Consider the following 23,049-nt stretch of genomic DNA (forward strand, 5'->3'; position numbering starts at 1 on the left):
GGTCATGTGGAAGCTGTCCCCCCTGTGGCAAGAGGTTGGAACTGGATGAGCTTTAGGGTCCCTTCCAACTCAAACCATTCTGTGATTCTGTGAAAATTGCACCGCTCTGTAAATTGAAATATGTTTCTCCCTCATCCCTTTTTTATTTCAACATCCTAATTAGAGAGTCTAAGATAAAAGCAAGACAATCTGAGCAAGTAAATCTAATGCACGGTTTCCTGTCCCTTTGAGGTGCGCTGAATTTCAGATAAATTCATGCGTAGTAGAGCTGCTAAAAATACCATGGGAAGAAACACATCTCAATGTCTGTGGCTCCCCCACCTATTCCAGGCTACCCTCGGATCCAAGGGAAATGCTGCATGCCTTCTGGCTCTGTTCTGTGCCTTCCTTACCCTCTTGTAAGGATAGATATAAAAGAGGATTAATTGAAAAAGCTTTTGGTGTCTTTTCACAGCACACCACCAACCTAAGCTAAGATTTGTCAAGAGGTCAGCCTAGTCGGTGGTGCAGCAAAGATTAGTCAGGCTTTAAAATAAAACTCTTTGGAAAAAAAGTCCACTAAAAATAAACTGTCATGCCTTTAGCCACGAATAGGTGCAAGAACTACAAATAGACACCAGGGCTTAGAACAGCATGGAATCACAATGCAGGAATGGGTAAGCACCTCTTTTGTTTTAGGATGTGTAAAATATGAATTTTAGTACTAGATGGAGTGTGGTGGTGCCTTGTGTTTTTGAAGGAAACAGAAATTCTGTTATTTTTGATGGTTAAATGACATCATGTTATTAAACAAGCATACATGCAGACATGTCAGTGGGAATCTTCCCACTAATGAGCATCACTGAAATCCTTGGTGCCTAAAAATGCCTTGGTATTTGGAAAATCGATTTAGCACATCAAACCTGGTTCACAGAGAGCAGCGCGACTCCTCTGCCCAGCACAAACTGTAAAAACACGTTCACTGGCTGAGGCAGACTGCTAATGAGTGAGAGGTTAAATGCAATCAACCAACCACGTCTTCATTCTTCAGTGACGGATGTCTTCACTATGAAATTCTTCCCTGTGAGGGTGGTGAGGCCCTGGCACAGGTTGCCCAGAGAAGCTGTGGCTGCCCCATCCCTGGCAGTGTTCAAGGTCAGGTTGAACGGGGCTTGGCGCAAACTGATCTAGTGGAAGGTGTCCCTGCCCATGGTAGGGGGTTAGAACTGGATGATGTTTAAGGTCCCTTCCAACCCAAACCAGTCTGGGATTCTTTGATTCTAATATCAGGAAGACATCTTTGGCAACGAGCCTCGTTTTGCCGTATTATGGTGTTTATGTGTCTGGCACTTTAGTCTAAATACAGTGACAGTCTGTCCTTTACACCTCAGTGCAAAATGTTCTCAAAATCACAGACTGTCTTCTGGATATAGAAAAATGAAAAGTGAAGAATTTTGCAAGCTGGAATCAATCATCATACTGCAGTGTTCACCTATGGGAGTATTGTCATTAGGACAGGAATGGCAGTGCTGTCTTATCTTATTTTTCCACATTTGTTTTCTTTTATTTCTTCTTCTACGTTGTATTACTGGCTGCATTTTGAGTAGAGTCTTGGGTTGAAACCTGATAATCCTCATTGGGAATAAGGGTGACAGCTCAATATAAGCTTGTTACAGATTTAGGTGGCATAGTTGCTTTTCTAATAACTCATTTAATTGTTGTTATTATGCTTAGCCACAAATGGGGTATAATTTGTTAGGCTATCTTAGCTTCCTCTTTGTTTTACCTCTCTAAAGACACCATTTGGGAAGTGTAATTAGAAGAAAATAAGAGTTTAGGATGTCGTCTTGATTAAAGCACCGTGTTTTGTGATAAAATTTGTCCTAGAATCTGGGAATAAAAGTGCAATGGTGTATTAGGTCAGCAGTAAAGCATGAGAGGAAAATGTTTAGATGATTTTCTGTTGGCAGTTAAGTAAACTAATTGAGCAGACAGGAAAGTGTAGGTCAGTTTTAGTTTTTTAGTTAGCAACTTTCTTTATTATTATCATTGTAACAGAGTTCCTGGGAACCGTTTCCGATTTTCATTGGGGTCACTGGGATCTAGCATTCTGAAACAGGAATCACAGGATGGGCAGTTATGAAATAAAGTTACTAAGAAGTGCACTGAGATTTGCAGTAGCTTCTCTGTGTAATGTACAGGACCCTGCTTGGTAAGACAGTATCTAGAGTAGCTTACATCTACACAGGCAGTTATACAAAGGGCGTATTGACATCGCATACTCACTTACCTTGCATGACCTTCCCGTGTTGATGATCTTTGAGATATGAGGAATGTGAGTCCTAATTTTAACTTTGTAAAATAAATGCTGTCTAGAAGTGATGTTAATGTCAAGGGAGTAGGTTGAGCCAGAAGAAGGTCATGAAACACAGAGACATTATTGAGAAACATCAGAAATTCTCAACAGCTCATAATGATGTCTTAGCATTTTCCATACAGGCCTTTACAATCTGTTTTTCTTCCCAAAGTAAAAGGTGGATAGCAACCTTCAATGCAAGGTTGCAGGGCTCATATCTGTGACTGAAATGAGCAAGGTGCACTACAAACTGATTTGGTCTCTAGAAGACTCACAGAAGGAAGTTGAGGGTAAACAAGTGAACACACTGGCTTTTAGTTTATACGTGTAGAATCATTCAGGGATGCTATGCAAGGACCTTGAATACAGTAATGGCCAGTGTTTGCTTTCATTGGAAGCCAATCTGCAGAGAGCTCTGGACTCCGAAACAGGTACCTTGGCTATTACCACCAGCCCAAGATAAACACTGTGCTGCTGAGCTGTGAGGCTTTCTCCTGGGTCTCTGTTCTGAGGCAGTTATTTGTGTGATTTCCAGGCACAGGAGATTGGCTATAAGATTGTAGTGGCAGAAGCCTTGAGGCGTGCTTTCCCCTCTGCTGGCCTCCTCTGCCTGGGAGCAACTTCCCCTGCACCTCTTCAATCAGATGTCCTTATTGAAGCTGAAATAAACCGGCAATAAACCTACTGTATTTCTGTAGTGGTCTTCAAACATGTTTCTGCATTTTAACAAGGCTTTTGTAGGCAGCATTACATTTACTCTGCTGGCAGGTGAAGAGGGGCATGGAGAATTTTGGCAGATCACCAAAGTAACAGTGAACCCATGACAGTTCCATGGACAAATCTAAAAGAATTATAACTCCAAAAAATGCTAGTGAACGAATTCGTCATTAACTACCTTATCTCTGCTAGTGTCAATAAACCTGAGATGGCTTATTCCACTCCTAAGTTTTCCCTTAGAAATGCCAAATTGTCCTAATGGTTGCCATTATATTTCATAGCCTGATTCAAATTCACAGTAGAAAAAAAGCACTGATGAAAGAACTGGAGTGTGTATCATCATCTTTCAGCAGCTGTCTTGTTTCCTCAAAAGCATTTGGTGATGGCTGCAATGAATTGTCTAGAGTTAAGCCTTTGAAATAGTTGCCAGGTATCATAAAATTCCTGCCTAAGTTTCTGGTCCTGGATCATTCTGTCAGATCTGCCACACATCATCTTTCTGGCTGGTTGACTCTTTTTTTCCAGCGTTCATCAGTTGTGGGGTTTTGGGTTGTCTTTTTTTTTTTTTCTTGCCCTGATTTTTAAATGCTAGGCCTATGGGCAAAGCTTCCACTAACCTTCGAGGAAAAAGGATATGATCAGGAATGTGTTTTCCTATAGCCATTGTAGTTCTGCATTTAAAATATGTCCGCGTAGGACACGGAATTTAGCTTTTTCTTGGAGTGATTGTTTTAATGTTTCTTTCAAACTGACAGCTATACCTATTTTGAATATTTTATTTTTTTTTTGTCAGATTCTCATGAACTTTGTATTTTTTTTCAATGAAAAAGAAGTAAACAGATGCAGAGATCCTGATTGGTTTCAAATCCAGACTGGGAAGTCTAGAAAGAAGGAACATATCAGCAAAAAGCTGTGATGAGAAATGTTTCTAAAGGCAAATGTTTTGAATAACCTGCACACTGCATGTGTAAAACTGAGTAAGATCCTCTCAGCACATCTGGCCTGGTAGTAAATCATGTGGGCACCTCTTGTTCCCTGAAACAAGGGGACTGTCTCATGCTAATAATAGCGCATGCTTTAAGACTAAATATCTTCTTTTACTTGCATTAATCTATACACTCCCCAAAAGTCAGAAGGTGCTCTGCTTAAGGAAGCAATTAAGTATGTATTTGACGCTGTTGTATGGAACCTTTTTTTCCCCAAGATATTACACATCTGTCCTCAGTACCCCTAGAAGGAGCTTGTATGGCCAATTACTTCCATGCTCCAGTAACAAAAGCTTGGAGATGGGAGTATTCTTTGATGGCATTGCAGGCCCTAATTGGTGACAGAAAGGTTCAAAGCTCCCCTGTACAGTCTATCAACAGAGAATATTTATATTGTTCTTATTGCTACTTGAAAGCTTCGTAACTGAGCGAGAGAAAACTGAGTTGGGAGTAATTCTTTGGAAGAGGTTTTGCACAGAGGGGAAGAATGGATTAGTATGGGTGAGATTATAGGGAACCACTTCCACACTGAACAGAAACAGAATCACTGCTCTTAATTTCACTAGTCTGACTTTTTGGACAGAGCTTTATGTATTGAAGCCAGTAACATGTGAAGGGGATGAAGAAATTGTTTTTTTTTCCACATTCATATTCCTCATTGTGTGTAAGGGAGTGTTAAGGCACAGATGTACACTAAATGCAATTGTTACACGGTATTTAAGGTGAGTGCAAGAAATGAGGTGGAGGCTTCTTTGTCCTGTGTACACTCAGCTCTAGGTGTCATGTTTTTCATTTCAAATGCTAAGATACTACATTTACTGTCCTATATAGCTTTCTCCAAAACAACCCAATCACTGTGTATAACAAAATGCCCAGTGGGGCACAGCCAAACCTCTGAGCAGTTTTCCCCCCATCACTGTCATTCTTTTATGTCCAGAGGGAGGATGGCATGCTCTCCAGATGTGCTTGCATCCAGGTTGTTTTTATTTTCCAAGCAAGATATAAACCAACATATATTGCTGGCTGCATTGTTTTGCTTGAGCAAATGAGGAAACATTATGCATACACTCAGCAATGAGTGAGTGAGGTTTGTATCTACAAAAGTAAGAATGGGATAGCTCCTTCCTACTCAGGTAAATCTCTTTCCTGGCATACAGCTCAATTTTTTTCAGAGAGCAAGGAGCTCACATCCTCTTCCATAAGGTATCCCTGAGGTTTCAGTACTTCCTCTGAAAATCACAAAAAGAAATAGGTATCCTCCATTAACTTTAGTATGGTTTGGTTCAGGTTCAGAAGTGTGGAATCTTAGAAGAAGAGAGATCAAGGTTCTGTCTCAAATTGTCTAATCTTCAGCAAGTCACTCATGTTAGAGCCCTGCGGCTCTAGGTGATTGTGCAGTTCTGGAGAACTGCACCCAAGGGAAATGTGCTCTGCTTGACACATGAAGGAGTGCATGGTGTGCTGCCTTCTGCATCTGGTCATCTCGGTTGGTTGGCATGGAATACTGGGGGCCTTCACTCAAGTCCATTTCTGCTTCCTTTGGAGAAGTTACTGCTTGCAAAGAACTCGCCTTGTGTAACTTGAGCTTTGTATTTTTCACTAAACTGTAATATAATAGTTGTCATGCAGCTGACAGAAGAGAAAACCACTGACTGGGTCATGCAGCAGCAGCATGATACGCCTTAGAGGGGAGGAGTTTAATACGAGCCCAGGATGGCATAATCTGAATCTATTCACAGAATCGTCACAGACTGGTTTGTGTTGGAAGGGACCTTAAAACTCATCCAGTTCCAACACCCTTCCATGGACAGGGACACCTTCCACTAAACCAGGTTGCTCCAAGCCCCATCCAACCTGGCCTTGTGCACTGCCAGGGATGGGACAGCCACAGCTTCTCTGGGCAACCTGTGCCAGGGCCTCACCACCCTCACAGGGAAGAACTTCTGCCTAATATCTATTCTCAGTCTCCCCTCTGTCAGGTTAAAGCCGTTCCCCCTTGTCCTGTCACTACAGGCCCTTGTCAAAAGCCCCTCTCCACATTTCTTGTCAGCCCCTTTAGGCACTGGAAGCTGCTCTACGGCCTTCTCTTCTCCAGGATGAGCAAGCCCAGCTCTCTCAGCCTGTCTCCATAGCAGAGCTGCTCCAGCCCTCAGAGCATCTTTGTGGCCTCCTCTGGCCTTTCTCCAGCAGCTCCACATCCCTCTTGTTTTGAATGCTAATATTAATCCTGACCAATCGTGACAGTAACTCTTAAGGCTGTTAACTTTATTCTTAATTGCTTGTATATTTTGCTTTTGAGGAGAAAGAGATTTTCCTAGATTGGATGTGCCACCATACCGATGGTTGCACATAATACATATTATGTATTTTTTATATATATAAACCATATATATATTATATATATATTAAGAAAGAGACAGCAGCTGTTTTTTTTCGGGGTATTTTTGCTTCATTATGAAGATTCACTACACTTTGACCACCACTATAATTCATGTGACTCCTAGTCAGGAATTTGAAGAGTAGAAATTGTAAATCAACTGTTAATTTAACTTCTTACTGAGGATGTTCGCTGAGGTGTGGTATTACGAATGTGTCTCCTGGCAAGTGGTGATGGTCATATGTTCGTTTAGGTTTTGCATGTTTGCATTTTGGTATACCTCCCAGAATTTTTCTTGCTTATATTTTATGCAAAGAGCACATGAAGGGCATATCTTTCTTTATCAGTATTAGACAACTGACGTGGTTACGATTCTAAGAGAAAAGCATGATATTGCATCAATAATGTTGTAAGTCACAAGTAAACTAAAGCATAGGGTTTGCAGAATTCTAGGCTTTTTCATCTCTTTTGTCAGAGAGATACGGCCCAGGAATTAAGGGTGTTTTAGAAAATCAGGGTAATTTTGTGAATCTGATTTTATAGCAGACGTTTAAACTGCCTGGAGAGTCTGTGTGAGGGTGGAATGTGTAGACAGAGATCTTGAGGCATGCTTTCTTTTCCTACTATGGAAATCTAACCACTTCAAACTAAACTTGGGTCAGAATTACATTGGGTGAATTTTCAAACTCACAATGTGGTCTGCTGTTGTCTTCCCATGGCAATTGTAATTTGGGTACCCAGATGGTTTCCGATTCTTCATAATAGGAAGCTAATGGGCTAAAGGTCATCTTATGTGTTTGGATGGGAAGAGTGAATCATGTTAATGTCCCTTACACAGATAAAAATATACGTACATGAGGTAAGGAGAGGCCTTCATTTTAGCATATCTGAAGTATTTTGTGCTGGGAATATGTTCTGAATTTTCTCTCACTGTTTTTTTCTCAAGCCCTGAATTTTGGCTAAGCCCTGAATTAGGAGTAATTAGGGACTCAATTGAGAGACATGGTAAAGTCCCATCTGATAAATTCCTTTGCATTTGGGGAAAAAGATAATTGCTGAGCTTTATGTACTCCTAATTTTGGTCAGTCATAGAGCCAGGTCTTTCCTTCCCATACACATCTATACAACCAAGAGAAGAATCTCTTCCTCTGTAGAAGTGACATGAAAAAAATCCAACAAAGAAAAAAACAAGACAATTCATTAGTGGGATGATGACTTAAAACAAAAAAATAATTGTATAAACTATATGTCTCAGTGTGTGAGAGATGGCAGCTCAGAAAAGAAATTAAACATAAGGAGATTAAAGAGGCAGGCAAGTGAGAGACAAAAAAGAGATGTACTGACCTTGGTTAACTTGGAAAAGCTAATTAATAAAGGGGGAAAAACATGGTTCAGGATTCAGCTTGAAGGTGGGCTTTCTTTTAGGTGATGCCTATTAACAGTCAGGGACATTACTATACAGAATGTATAATTTCTAGTAGAAATAAGTGGGTCTAGACTGCAGACTTCCAGTCCAGTGACTTTGTGGAAAACCTGTGAATAATTTTGTTCTTAGACTCCTAAGCAGAAAAGCTTCTCTTTGGGAAGTGTGGAAGAGCAACCTTTTATATATTCCAAGGTAAGAGCAAAGGGATCTTTGACATAGACATGGATGAAGTAAAGGACTTCTTTTAATTAGACACTGTCCATCTTACAAAATCTTCATGACAGTAACACTTATTTCTGTTATATGTAGAACTGGAAACAAGAAGAAATAACCAAATAGATGTTACCAGGGGCATTGAAATGTGTGGTAGAGGACTGGTTTATACTGAGAGAATGAGGTTATGCCACAAGCTATAAAATCCATTGTGAAGAATTTGCTGTTGTAGAGGGATTTTCAGTCTTTGAGGCAGTGACCCAATTGTAGTACCAGCAGAGAGGTGTAACAACCTACCCTCTTTGGTGGGTTTGTTGGTAGCTGATATATAGAAGAATGGGTGATCATGACTAATTTGTATTGGCTACATGCAGTCTGGAAGATACTTGAAGCATTTTGTTTAAGATGACTTGCAGTGGCTTTTTGGTTACACAGTTATCTTGTGCCTAGATGAAGACCTTTGATTTCCAGTGCCTTTCATCTTCAACTGATGCAGTGTAAACAACTTGTAGTAGATCTTATCAATCATGTAGGGAAACTGCCTAGGGAACAAGTGCTCAGGCCACAGAGCGTGTGGGAATTGGCCTTTGGAAAAAATGAAATCTATTGGATTACTGTTGAAGACAAGTGTGTGCTGGACTTACAATCTTTCTACGCATACATCAGCTTCTGCTATTTAACAGATGCTTTTCTTATTTTTACTGTTGATAAACTCAGTTCACTAGTACTAATATGAGTGTACAAAATCTCTTCCAATACCAGTGTATTGCAAGTAATTGAACTAGACACAACAGCCATTTACAAATTAAACAAAAGGGGGCTCTCTGTAGTCAGCATTTTGTTTTCCAGGTAGGACAGATACTTCCTTTTATGTAAGAAATCCTTCATCTCTGTTATCTTTTGAGAATCCTTTGTGCTTTCAATGAAGAGCCTTCTGGTTCATTACAAAATTACATGTAGCCCTATCACACATAATAGAGAGGAAAGAAAGGATTTAGAAAATGGCCAAAGACAGTTTCAATTGTACTTAACACTAAGGAGATTCTCTGAGACTGGAGTACTTAAAATTGTATTAGGGCACATTCTGATCCCATGAAATACTGGAATTCAGCTCAACTCTTTTGGTGCCTAATGGACCCTGTGTTGTACAAATGCTTATCGGGGAAGAAGCCCAGGTAACCTTCACAAGAAAAATACTACATGGTCTGCCCATGCCTAGTTTGTTCAAAACAGCAGCTCCTGCTTCAGGCAGATTTTGCTGATTGCTGATTGCTTTGTTTTTGCTTTTGTTTTGCTGATTGCTGATTTGTCTTGCTGATTGCTGCAGTGGCACTTAGTAAACCCAATACTGAAATCTGGACCCCTAGTATTGTGACAAGAGGGGTCTGGAACATGTAAAACATGGAAAATAATATTAGAAAATGTTGTCTGTTAGGAAGGTCAGAGGTGAAAGACCTAGCAACATCAAGTGTAAGAATTACCATTAAAACTTTTGTACTTCTGTGAGGTGTCTCTCTAATGCTGTCTGGTTCTGCTGTTTAGCAGAACTTGATAAAGCAGGTTGAATAAAAAGCAGATTCTGGGATCTACTTCCTGCCCAAACTTCGGTAAAGATTTTAATAGAAATTAGTGTAAAATCAGGGCAGAACCTGTTGGCATCAAAGATAGCTGGCAGGGGCTTAGGTTGCCATAGTTTCCTCTCCTTTCCTTTGTTTCCTGGTAAGTAGCAGTACAAAGTACTTCTGAGGAAGCATGGCCAGACTTTCAACAAGGTGAGGATAAGCCACCTTTATGAAATCTCTGAGCAGTCTCCTGGCAGAGCTGAGCTGCAAGCACATGCTGCAGTATCATAGTGAGCTTCTTGTCATCCAACACCCCCAAGTCCTCCTCCGGGCTGCTCTCCATCCATTCTCCACCCAGCCTGTATTTGTGCTTGGGACTGCCCCAAACCAGGTGCAGGACCTTGCACCTGGTCTTGTTGAAATCCCTGAGACTCACATGGCCCCACCTCTCCAGCCTGTCCAGGTCCCTCTGGATCCCATTCCTTCCCTCTGGTGTGTCAATTGCACCATACAGCTTGGTGTCATCAGTGAAATTTCTGAGGCTGTGCTTGATCCCATTGTTCATGTTACCACCAAGTATGTTGAACAGTGCCAGTCCTAACACCAACCCCTGAGGAACACCACTCGTCACTGTTCTCCACCTGGACATCAAGCCATTGACCATAACTATTTCAGTGCGACCATCCAGCCAATTCCTTATCCATCGAGTGATCCATCCATCAGATCCATGCCTCTTCAGTTTAGAGACAAGGTTGTTGTGTGGGACAGTGTCAGATGCTTTGCAAAGGTACAGATAGATGATGTCAGTTACTCTTTCCTTATCCACCAACACTGTGGTCCCATCATAGGGCATGGTCTATCCTCATCTGGCATAGGGCTGGCTTGTGCTCCCAACATAACATTTTGTGCCCTGGAAAGACCTTAGTGGTTCTCAGTCTGAAGCCCAAAGAGAGATCAGGGAGAGCCTGGGGAATTGCCCCAGATACGTCAGGGCTAAAGAGGAGCCTGAGGTACTCCAGTGATCTTGTTTAATAGAGTGGGTTGTGGGTAACCATCCTGTGGCCTTTGACTTTTCCATCATTAGTGCTAAACTGTTCTGGTACAGTAGATAGTCAAGCTCCATGTTTCTAGAGATGAACAGCTGAAAGAAGGGAAAGCTGAGAAGCATTTTATTTAATAAAAATATACAGTTAAATTGCAAAGGTCCTACGTTGTCATTCAAAGATGGGATTTCATCTATAAATACAGCAGCTTAAGGCCCTGTTTTCTAACTTTTCTATGCTGTTGTATACTTTCCCAATTATTTGCCTATAGCATGTGTGTTCATCCGTATTGTTCACCTTTCCTCTTATTTAAGTGTAGATGAAGAACGTTCACATTTTCTGGCCTACCGCCTATGCTTCCTGTTATAAATAATCACTTGCAAAACACCTGTGAGTCATTATTTGTGCTACTAATAAATTTTCAAGCAAGGCAGTATTGAAATGCATGGAAAATGTTGAGCGTATAAAAATCCTTTGCTTTAGTCTTTGGTATGAAAACGATCAAATTGCTGAAACTGAGAGCTGGAGGCAAAAATGCAGAGGTGGTTCATTATTCTTCTCACTAGCTGCCTGTTTTGTGAAGGCTGGAGAGTTTAAAGCAGAAGAAGGAAGAAGGAGGCAGAATAGGAATAAATCCAATTACAAAATGATTTAATTGTCACATGGCAATTAAAGCCCAGAACTGGAAAAAAGATTTAAAAAAAAAAAAAAAAATGAGGAAATCCTGAGTGTCACTGAATTCACATTATTCTGAGCCAAAATTTGAGTTCCATGCAGTCCTTAAGAAACTAGGCTTTGGTTTAGCCCAGTTTGCTTTCTGGCACTGTATATAAATAAAGGAGATACTTGTTTTAGGAAAGCCCATAATTTTCTGCCAGCAAAAGGTGTACCCATTCATCTGCAACAGATTTCTACTGTGTAGCCAGAGGGAGAAGAGATCTTTCTCTTTGTAGGTGGTGCCATCATTGCCAGGCAAAACCCTTCTAAGACTGCTAGTAGTAAAACTTCATATGCCAGGAGAGCTGAAGACAGTATTGTTGCCAATGGAAAGGTCAAGTGAACCCATCAAGAAATATAACAGATGTAATAATTATTGTGAAAGGAGTGATGCATTGGTTCTGGCTTGTAATTTACCGAATGTTGCCCTCAAGCACTCCTAGAGAGTGACTTTTACCTGTGTGACTGACAAGCATATGGTCACAGATACTGGCTTGGGTAAGAACATCTGGCCACTCTCAGAGCAAAGAGGTGATACTTGAGCTGCAGAAACAGCCTAAAGAAGCATTAATAGCAGAAGAAACTGACTAAGTCTTTCAAGAGTGGCAAGACTGGCCTGTTTAATTGTGTTACATGAAAAACTAGTTTTAAGTAATTAGAAAGTAGCAAGGTTAGTGTATGAGACTTGAGCTGGGCAGAAAGAGAGTGGGGAAGAAAACTGAACAAAAAACCATGGTAAGTTCAAGTCAGTGACTCTGTGATGCCTGAGGAAAGCCACAAATGCATGGTCACAGATTTTTCATTCCTAGGCTTTTCAAGTATGTCTGTGGTACAAACTTTGTCCTTTGGTGTTTAACATACAGCATGATACATGGAAAAGGCAGCAGACTTTTAAAGAGCATTTGAAGAGGATGCTTCTTCAATTGGGTTTGTTAAGCAAAAGAAAGTTTCAAAATTTCCCACTTAAATCTGTATACAAAATATTAAGACTCTGCAAGCTTTCTACTTGTACAGCATGTTTTACAAAGGTTCCCAATGCCAGCTGGGGCTTGGGCTCTACTTAAGCAATCTGGATTACAAGTCTCACAAGGAAGAATGGAAAAAATTGCTTGTAGCGTGTGCTTGTGCTTTCTTTTTCTAACTTTGTCTTGAAAGAGTCTTACAGTTTATGTGCAGGTAACTCTTGAAATCCACGGTCCACAGGCTGATGAATGCCATGACGATTCTTTGGTAAATACCGTGCTACATGCTCATCTTACAGTCATGTCCTGGGTATCTAGAGCTGGTAACTGTCACAGATTTCAAACTGGGCTAAATGAGCCTTTTAGTTTGACCTGCTTTTGTCTTCATGTGAAATTCACTAGGATGAGGAGCACAGAATAATTTGGAAAATTAACCTTTTCATTTTTCCACTAACTTTGAAAAAGTTAAGTTTTCGTGGTTGAATTTGGCCAAGGTTAGAAAATCCATCCTAGTTTTCACAGAAGCTATTGTGTCCCAATGCAGTGTACCATACAGAAAAACAACTGCTGCATCTCAGGGTAATGCATCATGCTGTTGAGCCTCACAACTTTCAGATATAAAGATTTGTCTTCAACAGTTGTCTAGTAACTGTGCTGCTCGGTCTTGAAGCGTCTCCTGAGGGAGGAACCACAAGGCTGAACTGAAGTAGTTCAGCCAAGGCTACCTAAGGTGTTATACTACAGTCAAGCGGACAATACTAAATAAGCAGCCCAAATAAAATGTTCAAGAAAATGCCTTGCTCAGATAGAGGCTTAAGGAATGCCAAAAATAACCTTGTTCCTGCCAGCACTGAAATTCTCTTAGTTCTTTTGCATCCAGTGTAAGCAGACTTGGGGGAGGCAGAGGCAGATCCTTTGGCAGAGTGACACGTGCCATATGTAGAATATAGAAGGTAGGAACCAACCCAATTATCCATCTTCAGGCCCGTAATCCTAAATATACACTTCTTTGTGAAAGTTATTTTGTATTTATGAGCTCCATCTTAATACTGTTGTTTTCTGGGTGTAATTTCCCAGCAGACAGATATGTTGGTAAAGAGGGAATAATATAAACAGATCGCCTGAGCAACTTTTTTAGCTGAACGTGCATTCCATTTCATACAGCTACTTGAATAAATTCCTAGACCATATGAATAGGCTACTTCCCCAGTAAGGTGGTTGCAGTGTCTTTGCTACCATTTTTCATTTGTTTTCAAAGCACAATATGAAAAAAGGCTCCAAACCCTAATTACAAAAGCACACGAGACATTGAAGAAGATGCTTTACACTGGGTCAAAATTGTTGCTGCCTCTTAGGATTTCCCCCTGTAAGAAGACTATTTGGTTCCAGCAGATGGCATGCACTCCTCAAAGCTTGCTCTGTGTGACCATAAATACTTCTCCAAAGAGCACACTGAACTGTACAGCTGAGTGAATGTTATCACAAGTGATTCTATTATGCTATGCTTGATTTCTATAATCTCTTTAACATGCTACAGGAAGTTAGCATGTCTTCAAAACAAAGTTTCTTTGCTTTTTCAGGGCCCAGCCCAAGTAATTTTTTTTTTTTGAGACTGTTTTCAAGGAAGATAAGCAAAGTTTGAACAGAGCAATTTTGTTGGATCTGTAGTTGCAAATAAAGCAATCTGAATGTCTAGCATAATAAAAGTGTATTGGCATAAAAAGAGAAGCAGAAAATAGACAACAACAAAATGAGTAAGAGAAAAGAATGACTAGAAGTTTCTTGAACAGGATGCATTTTAAGATATATAGAATATGACATATGGTGAGAGGAAAAAAGCTTAAAATGTCTTTTTTGGTTTTCAGCTTGTCAGATAACATTGTACTGATGAACAAGTATAGTCAATTTATAATGTTATGCTATGATACCTCTGCACTTTCATAGAGGTTTTTCAGTCAGAGACTGCAGTGGTAAATTAGCTTTCCAGTTGTTTAAAATGTCCTTGTAATTCAGATTTTGGCAAACAGCTGGAAAATATGATTATCTATAATCGAAGCAGAGTTAACATCTCTTAGGATACATAGGAGTGAATTGGGGCTTGCAGTTTCCATACACTAATCCAAATTCTGACATTTTCTGCATAGGAATTCAACTGTTTTCTTGTAGGCTCCTTAATAGTTGCTCTTTGTGGAAATGGTTTCTGACTCTACCCACAATACTTCCTGGAAGAGAGATTTCCCCCACAGGAAGCACTGAGATAAGTTTTAGAACAAAATTAGGTCTGGATCAGTGCTGTGTGCTGGCTCATTGCCACACATCCCATGGAAATGAATGCATTTTTTAGTGAACTGGTTGCTTTTTATTAAGATTATGTGAAGTCTAACCAAACTTGGATCTCTCTGTGCCCTTTGCAGGGTTTAGAGGGAAATATTGAAAATGTGAAGAATCAGCTGTCTCACACTTTAGCCAATAGAAGTCAGAGAGCAGCTCTGATTTTTAATTTTTTTTTTTTTTTTTTTACTTCTTCAGTTTTCTAGTTTGTGGCTGAATGTGTACAGCAAACCTGGCACTATCCAGCACTGTCTAGCACTGTTGGGTGACGAGAAGCTCCCCATGACCCAGCAGTGTGTGCTTGCAGTCCAGGAACAACCCGTGTCCTGGGCTGCATCACCAGCAGTGTGACCAGCAGGTCAAGGGAGGGGATTCTCACACTCTGCTCTGCTCTGGTGAGACCCCCCCAGCAGTGCTGTGTCCAGCTCTGGGGCCCTCAACACAAGAGGGGTGTGGAGCTGTTGGAGCAAGTCCAAAGGAGGCCATGAAGATGCTTTGACGGCTGGAGCACCTCTGCTATGGAGACAGGCTGAGAGAGCTGGGCTTGTTCAGCCTGGAGAAGAGAAGGCTCCAGGGAGACCTTAGAGCAGCTTCCAGTGCCTAAAGGGGTTGACAAGAAATCTGGAGAGGGGCTTTTGACAAGGGCCTGTAGTGACAGGAGAAGGGGGAATGGCTTTCACCTGACAGAGGGGAGGCTGAGAATAGATATTGGGCAGAAGTTCTTCTCTGTGAGGGTGGTGAGGCCCTGGCACAGGCTGTCCAGAGAAGCTGTGGCTGCCCCATCCCTGGCAGTGTTCAAGGCCAGGCTGGATGGGGCTTGGAGAAACCTGGTTTAGTGGAAGGTGTTCCTGCCCGTGGCAGGGGGTTGAAACTGGATGAGCTTTAAGGTGCCTTCCCAACCCAAACCATTCTGTGATTCTGTGATCCAGCCACTTCTCCAAAAATGTTTACAAACTAAAGTTTTTTTCTCAGTCCTTGGAGAAGCAACTGGTTGGATATATAGTTTCTAGAGTATACTCAAAAACAAAGATGAGAGGACACTTCTGTTTGCAGGTTAAAGCGGTATCATCTGTAGTGACTGGTTTTGGTTGAAAGACACTTTGAAACTGTATTTCTTGAAATCACCTAGAAGTTTTCAGCACATCATTACAGCACATCATTAGTAAGACTCCTAATATGTTTGATGGGTACTTCCATGCCTCTATCAAAGCTATAGGGAATTTTCAAAGTGGATACCAAGAGCAGTAGTCATTAAAGGACAGGTAAGTTTTCATCACTTTTGTATTCTTTTAGCTCACTGTCACATATCATACATTTGTTAATGAATGTTTAATATACAGATTTGGTAAGAAATTATTAATCAAATAAGTTTGGGTCTTTTTATGCCTAAAAGTGCCTAGATTATGCTAATAATTGTGTTCATATTTAATTAAGACTCAGCTGTAGATCTCTGATGCACCAATTCAGCCATAGCCACTAGAAATTTCTTCTGTACAGGTGATGTGGTCTAAAATCACTGTACAGCTGCTTTCAGTGACAAACCATTGAGAATTTACCAACAAAAAAGCATTTCAGGAGCCATCATTCAAGAAGTACATTCACAGGAGAACTTGCATTTTGTTTCCCGTTGCCATGATAAGATTCGTTCTTACTATCTCAATCACAGACTTGTTCAGTGTGCCTTTCTGTGAACTGCTCTGAATTATATAAAGAACACCACCCACACATTTCTACTCCTTTTTGTCCCTAGCCAGCATGTCTAGGATCTGCTGCATTTCTGATCTTCTCACATTCTCACTGGCTTAATCTTTGCTCAGTGCCCTTGGAAACTACGTTAATCCCCAATCATTTCATAGCCTTTTTCTGTGTGCTACCTGGCGCACGCAGAATAGAAGGAAACACAAGATCATGATTTTACTTGTCTCTGAGTTTCTGAGCATGTATGTGGAGAATTTTTTTGCACAAAGCACACCATTATTATATCCTTTGCCATAATAATGTGATTCATCCTTAATTCTATTACTTTTCATCTTTTAGCCTCAGTACATAATTCTGGGGTAACGAAGCATGACAGTTCCCAGATTATTACACCACTATAAAGCCCTATCAGAAATCTGACAGCTAAAAAATGATATTCGGCATGTACATCATTACATAAACAAATTATAAACTTTATGATAGGCATTATACTGTATGGTTTAAAACACACTTTTTTACTTTAGACTCAGAATGACGGATAGAATACAATCCCTGTAGATAGAAATGCACCTTGTTGGTTCCAAGCACAAAATAAACCAGCAGCCCTCCTCCACAAAAAAGTTCTGGAATTTAGAGTAAATCTGAATCTTTAATATGGCGTAGTAGGATTTAGGTTGATGAGACTTGAAATTCAGGATATACATGTATAAAGATACAGAGCCAGAGCTCCACATAAACATGGCAGTGCCAAATTTAGGCTTCTTAAAAAAAAAAGTTCATGTCCAGGTCCTCAGCTGGTGTGAATCAGAGAACTTGGCAAATAGGAAGAATTACAGAAGGTTTTTCTTTGTTTGCTAAAATGTGAGCTACATTACAAACTCTATCTTCCTACAAACAACAGCTAATCTCTTCCAAGACAGGGTTATTTCACCCTGGAGATGCTCACGAGGAGAGGAGCATAACACAAGTCTTTGGCCACTCACTCCACTTTGTAGACTGGTCAGCACATGCAGACACAAGAAGCACCTTTGGGTTTTTCAGATGTTTCTGCCAGGAGTGGATTTCCAGTCACTAAAACTTTTGTCCCAGTAAAGTCTTGGGGATCTTCATCACCAAGGACCATGGAAGTTCATGCGACACCTGTCTTGCGTGAGGTTTGGATAACTACCTTGGCTTTGTTCTTAGGAACTGTAACTTAATCTCCTTCTGTCAGGCTTCGTCATGCCACAGAATTAGAGAGTTAGTTAACTCACTAACATGCCCACACAGACACTCCGACACATAATCTCTTTGAGGTGTTAAAATCAGGTTTTCGTATGACTAGGTAAGAGGTGCCTGAAGGCACTGTTTTTGGGGTCTGGCAGCTGGTGGGTCTGTGGCTGCCTGGTGGAAGGATACCTGTAAGTCTTCCTGTAGCTACCCTACCATCAAATGCACCCGCTGGTGGGCGGACAGTTGTTACAGATCTCATTTTTGCAACTCACTGCAGAAATTCCTATGTCTCCCTTTCAAACACGTAGGAGTTGTCCCAATTGCTTCTCCCCTGCCTATCTGACACTCCTGAGGCATTTCTAGGCCTTTTGTAAAATACAATACAATACAAAATACAATTACAATACAATCTTTTTTCTAACAGAACCAGCGTGATTCAGTGTGACCTGTTGGCTTTATGGAGTTTATTGTGCAGGATTCCATTAAAACTGAAGTTTTGTTCACAAGCTCTCCATAGGAACTCATTTTCTTTTCCATATAGTATGCCATAAAATGCAATATAAAATCTAAGTTGCAAGTTTATAGGAAAAATTTAGCCCAGGAAGAAGCTTGATCTACACATTGCAAACTGTCTGAAGAGGTTATTTATTTAAAGAGGATGAGACCTGACCAGAATGTTTTATTGATATAAAATGCAACATTTAAGAACGGGACATCATAGAGCAGGAGTGCTCTATGTATTTTAGCTGTTTCCCTTGCATGGCCTGTTATGTTGTCGCTGTTTGTGGTGAACTTTATCAGCTCCACTGTGGTTTGAAAAATACATCTAATCCAGGAAAATACCCCCCACACACTACAGTGCATGCCATGGCACAGTGAAACAATATAGTCCCAGACGGTCTCCCAGAAGAAGCTGAACAGATGTTGTCTTGGTGTAATTAATTCTTGTCTTGATGTAACTAACTTAAGCAGCAGCCAGTTATTCCAGCTCAAACTGGAAGTTTCTTGGTAAGCTGATGCTTGCTTGAGCGCTAGTTCCACAAGAGTTGTGACAGTCTGGAGTCCTCACATCCTGCTTGTGAATTCCCTTTTGTCCTGGTGGTGTTCCATATGTTCTTTCCCATTGCTCATCTTTTATCTAGCAACCAGAATAGACCCTATCCCTTTCATATGAGATAGGAATAAGCTGATCATGTGGGGTGGAGGAGAGCCAGACTCCCTCTCCATGTCACGAACACAGCATGTGATCCAAAATCATCAGTGTTACACTGTCTCTCCAGGGAAAGGGGAAGAGATACAACCCCGCTCCAAGCCTAGCTGCTTAACAGATATTCTTAAGGGCAGGTTAAACTCTCATTTACTCCCATGCAATTGCACTGATTGCTAGGACAAGCTCTGTCCAAGATTACTATGCACCAAACTTCATGATACCCCATCTTGGTTTATTTTTCCCTTCTCCTTAAGAAGGCCAGACTTCCTAGGAAAAACTGCGCAAGTTGTAATGGGCTTTAAATTGAAAGTGGGTAGACTGAGATTAGACATTGGGCAGAATTTTTTCCCTGTGAGGGTAGTGAGGCACTGGCAGAGGTTGCCCAGCAAAGCTGTGGCTGCCCCATCCCTGCCAGTGCTCAAGGCCAGGTTGGACGCGGCTTGGAGCAACCCGGTCTAGTGGAAGGTGTCTCTGCCAGTGGCAGGGGGTTGGAACTGGATGAGCTTTCAGGTCCCTTCCAACCCAAATCACTCCGTGATTCTATGAAGTACTGGCATTTACACTTGCTGTTTACTTATTGCTTTGGAAGAGAACAGTGTTTGGTTTGACAGCAAACATCTAGCTCAAGAGATGGTTTAGACCCTTAACTGGAACTTAAGCCAGTTTGAGTTTGTTTTCTCAAGAATAACTTTTGCTGCCTAGATTGAAGTAATTGCTTCATAACATAAACTGGCACTTTATTCAAGGAAGAAAATTCTATTTCCCAAAATCCTTCCTATTTTGCTGAAACCCTGAGTCTCTACTAAATAACCCTTAATAAACACCTAAGAGCTATTTTGCCAGGTCCCAAAAATACCATTATCCTCATTCTGTTGTCCTACTCCAAAATAGCCATTTGGTTTGCTAACAACTGCTCCTCCTCTAAACAGCTTGCTAACTCCCAAACCTGACGAGACAAATTAACCTCCCAGCAGTATTATGAAAAGCAGAATTTTATACTGAGAATTACCTGCTTGGTTGACACATCTAAGATACCTTATACAGATTAAACACGGTCTCTATATTTGATAGTCAAGGAAAAGAAGCAAATGTTTTTTCTGACATTTTAGACCTAGAAATGTCAGTGGGAAAATGAGAAAGAAGCAGTTGAAAAGCAATAGAACAGCAGAGTGTCGCAGGGGGAGGTAAAATAAAACCTAAGAGAAATGCTTGGAGGAAATAGGAACAAAGAATCTCAGAGAACTTGGTGTTTTAAGAAAGTGTATTCCTGCGTTTTGACACCATTATGCGTAGCAGCCAACGAGAGAAAGAAACTACAGCTTGAAATTTGCAGTTTAATATTGTTTCATATAGCACTGTATATCTTACATGCAAAACTAGCTGTAAATATTTAGATAAACTAAAATCAAATGCTGATGGACAGATTTTTGTTTTTTTCTTGTACCTTGTGCATACCATGTCCATAAGACAACAGTTCATTTGCATGATTCAGAGGTCAAACAGATTTTCATCTTCTAGTCATTGGATGGATAATTTCTGGGGGAAAATCTGGATTTATCAAGCGCTATACAAGAAGCTTCTATTATCCTTTGAAGAAGGTTTTTATTTCTCTGTTATTTCCCCTCCCCTCCCTCTGCAATTTACTCAAAAGGCTGGAACAATACTTTGTCTCTGGTGTGGTGATAAAAATCTCATTTTGAAGAGCAGTGTTAACTGAATTATTATCCTTTGTGGTACCATTTTTTAATGTGATGATATTCATATGTCAACGCTTTTTGTAACAGATCCGCATGGTTGTCATGTTTTAGTTATGGGTCTTTTTTTCTTTAAAAACCTCATGCTAATCAGAATGTCAGTCCATGCTGAAGGTTCATTTACAAAAGAGCTGGAGAGTGTAAAGCCCTTATTTTGCACTTGAGGGAAGCACACAATACAGTATTAAGTTCCTGGAAATTTAGGAATGTCCTTGAAGAGCTTTGTGTTATTTCCTTATCTTCTCAGAGGTTACATGGCTGAACTTTTGAAGAAGATTGTTGCTATCATATAGAAGGTCTGTGTTGTTTGACCACCGTCTACACTTTGGGGTATAATCCTGAAGTAGTCCCTGCAGCTGTACAAATAGGTGCACCATCTCCTCCCTTCATGAACCCGGGTTTGTATGCTGACCAGACTCGGAGTGGAAGGGGTATGTGGCCAGCAAACTATGCTGTCACATAGAAATGGTTGGGAATAGAAATAAGGCTTGAGTACAAGAGCAGGACCAGAGGCTTGCTTATGCATGGAAGGACTTATTTCAGCAGTGGTGCCAGGGGAACGATATGCTTCTGTTGTCTGTGAGTTATAGAAAAGACCCACTGCTTAGAAAGCAGATACATGTGAGGTGGCTTTCATTTGGCATGGTGTCAGGTGGGAAAGGGTCCAGGAAACCAGACTAAACCTAGCACAAAGCAACAGCCTCGAAAGACATATAACATCATCAGCTGCTTCTGTTTACTGATCCATTCCATTAATTAATTAGTCTGATTAATTGCTAACGGAGGAGCCTCTAAGGTTTACTTCTCAATTACTTTCAGCTGTCCATATTTCAGAGTTTCAGTAGCATATAGAATAAACCTGTAGGTCTAAAGAAGTTATACATTTGTGTTCACAGTGCAAGAGAAACTAGATGTATTCCCTAGTTGCAAAGTTGGGTTCCCAAGTTCCTTGATTTTGTGGCACACTTCCACAGGTGATTTCACGGCTTTGTAGCCTGCGTAGTAGGAATACTGTGGACTTTGCCTCATCTTTCTCATAATTCCTCGGATAACTGCTATGCATATTATCCCCTGGCTAATCCTCATGTATCTCTTCCACTTGCATTCATAAGTCTTCAAGAAGCAGACATGCCTCACATTTAAGTTGTCAGAAGGCGCGCTGATATTCTTGCTTGTTATTCCACCAAAAGGAGGACATTTCATTGCAACCACCACTGTAAAATATTTTAAAAGGCACAAAATAAAAATTACAAGACTTAGAGGAATTTTTTGCCCTAAAAAAAAACCCCAAACAAACCCCCTGAAACCAAAACATAATCTCTAATGCATTTTCTGCTGGTGCTACTTTTTTAATATTGGAAAGAAATGCTCTTTCACTTTGAAAGGGAAATCATGAAACTATCTGCATCAGAATGGCTGAATTCTTATTACAGGTCTACTAAAAACTTTCTGTTGAGAAACTTTATGAGGACAACTATATATAACAAAAAATGTTTTGATTCGTGAAAGTGGTTTTATTTGAAACTTTATGTAACTTTCAGACCTGTTTAGGTCTGGTTTAGGTCTGTAGACCTCATTCTACTGTTGTAGAGAAAGATTTGGTTTCTTTTTTTCTAAAATCTCATCCTAATCTGGCATAATATAAGAGTGTAAAATGTATATTTACTTGATAATGAAAGAATTTGTTCTTTACCAACTTCTCATATTGACGGAGACAGTCTTAACTTGTAGGGAAACTCTATGTTTTATTTGTAGTAGTGCATTTTAATATCTTGTATATAAAAGGGGAGTCTTGCTAATGATTTCTCAGGTGTTGAGAAAGTTAGAGGCATGGCTTTTGAAGTCATGCACTCATGTCCATATCACTTACTCAAACATATACCGGTGTTAGTCAAAAACCTTTTTCTCTCGCCCTTACAATTAAAAAAACCAAAGGATTTCTTGGGAAATGTGTTGTTTTTTGACTAATATTCAGTAGGGGTTGAAAAAGTTGAACAAGTTGAAAAAAGATTAGAACAAGTTGAAAAAGATTCCTTCGAGATCATTCTGATTATAGTACAATAAAATGTTAATACTGAAATGGAACATTTTGGGAAGATGAAGCAAAATTATGGAATGCATTATTTTACAAATAAATCCTCATTTTAAAACTCTTTTCCTGCATTAGGATTACACAATGTATTAAAATCTGCATTTTCCTGCTAATAGAAACTTTGTTCTCCAGCCATCTCTCCTACTTTAAGTAGACAGCCATTATTTTGGGAGAAAGTGAATTTTCCAGCTCAAAACCAATAGTTGAGTCCATGAAAGACTTGGAATGATGTGTCCACTGAATTAGTTCTGTTTACATCCCCACCCTTTCAGAGACAACGACAAAAAAAGACATTAAAAGCTACACCTTTAGAGGGACAAGCCGTTGCCATTTCAAAGACTTCTCCATAGCAGTTAATATATAGTGTTTGTGAAATGTGGAAAGCAATGGAACATGCGTCAGGTTCCTCAGTTA

General features: G+C 40.3%; 1 protein-coding gene across 2 annotated transcripts in view; it reads left to right on the forward strand.

Annotated features, from left to right (window-relative positions):
* The window catches only part of SLC1A2 (solute carrier family 1 member 2), an 82,588-nt gene that overhangs the window by 20,855 nt on the left and 38,684 nt on the right, over positions 1–23,049 (forward strand). The window lies entirely within an intron of this gene.

This window comes from Pezoporus flaviventris, unplaced genomic scaffold (assembly GCF_033815535.1).
Source record: "Pezoporus flaviventris isolate CSIRO_AGI_PZ_B2104156 unplaced genomic scaffold, CSIRO_AGI_Pfla_v1 ptg000036l, whole genome shotgun sequence".
In the NCBI taxonomy this organism is placed as follows: Eukaryota; Metazoa; Chordata; class Aves; order Psittaciformes; family Psittacidae; genus Pezoporus; species Pezoporus flaviventris.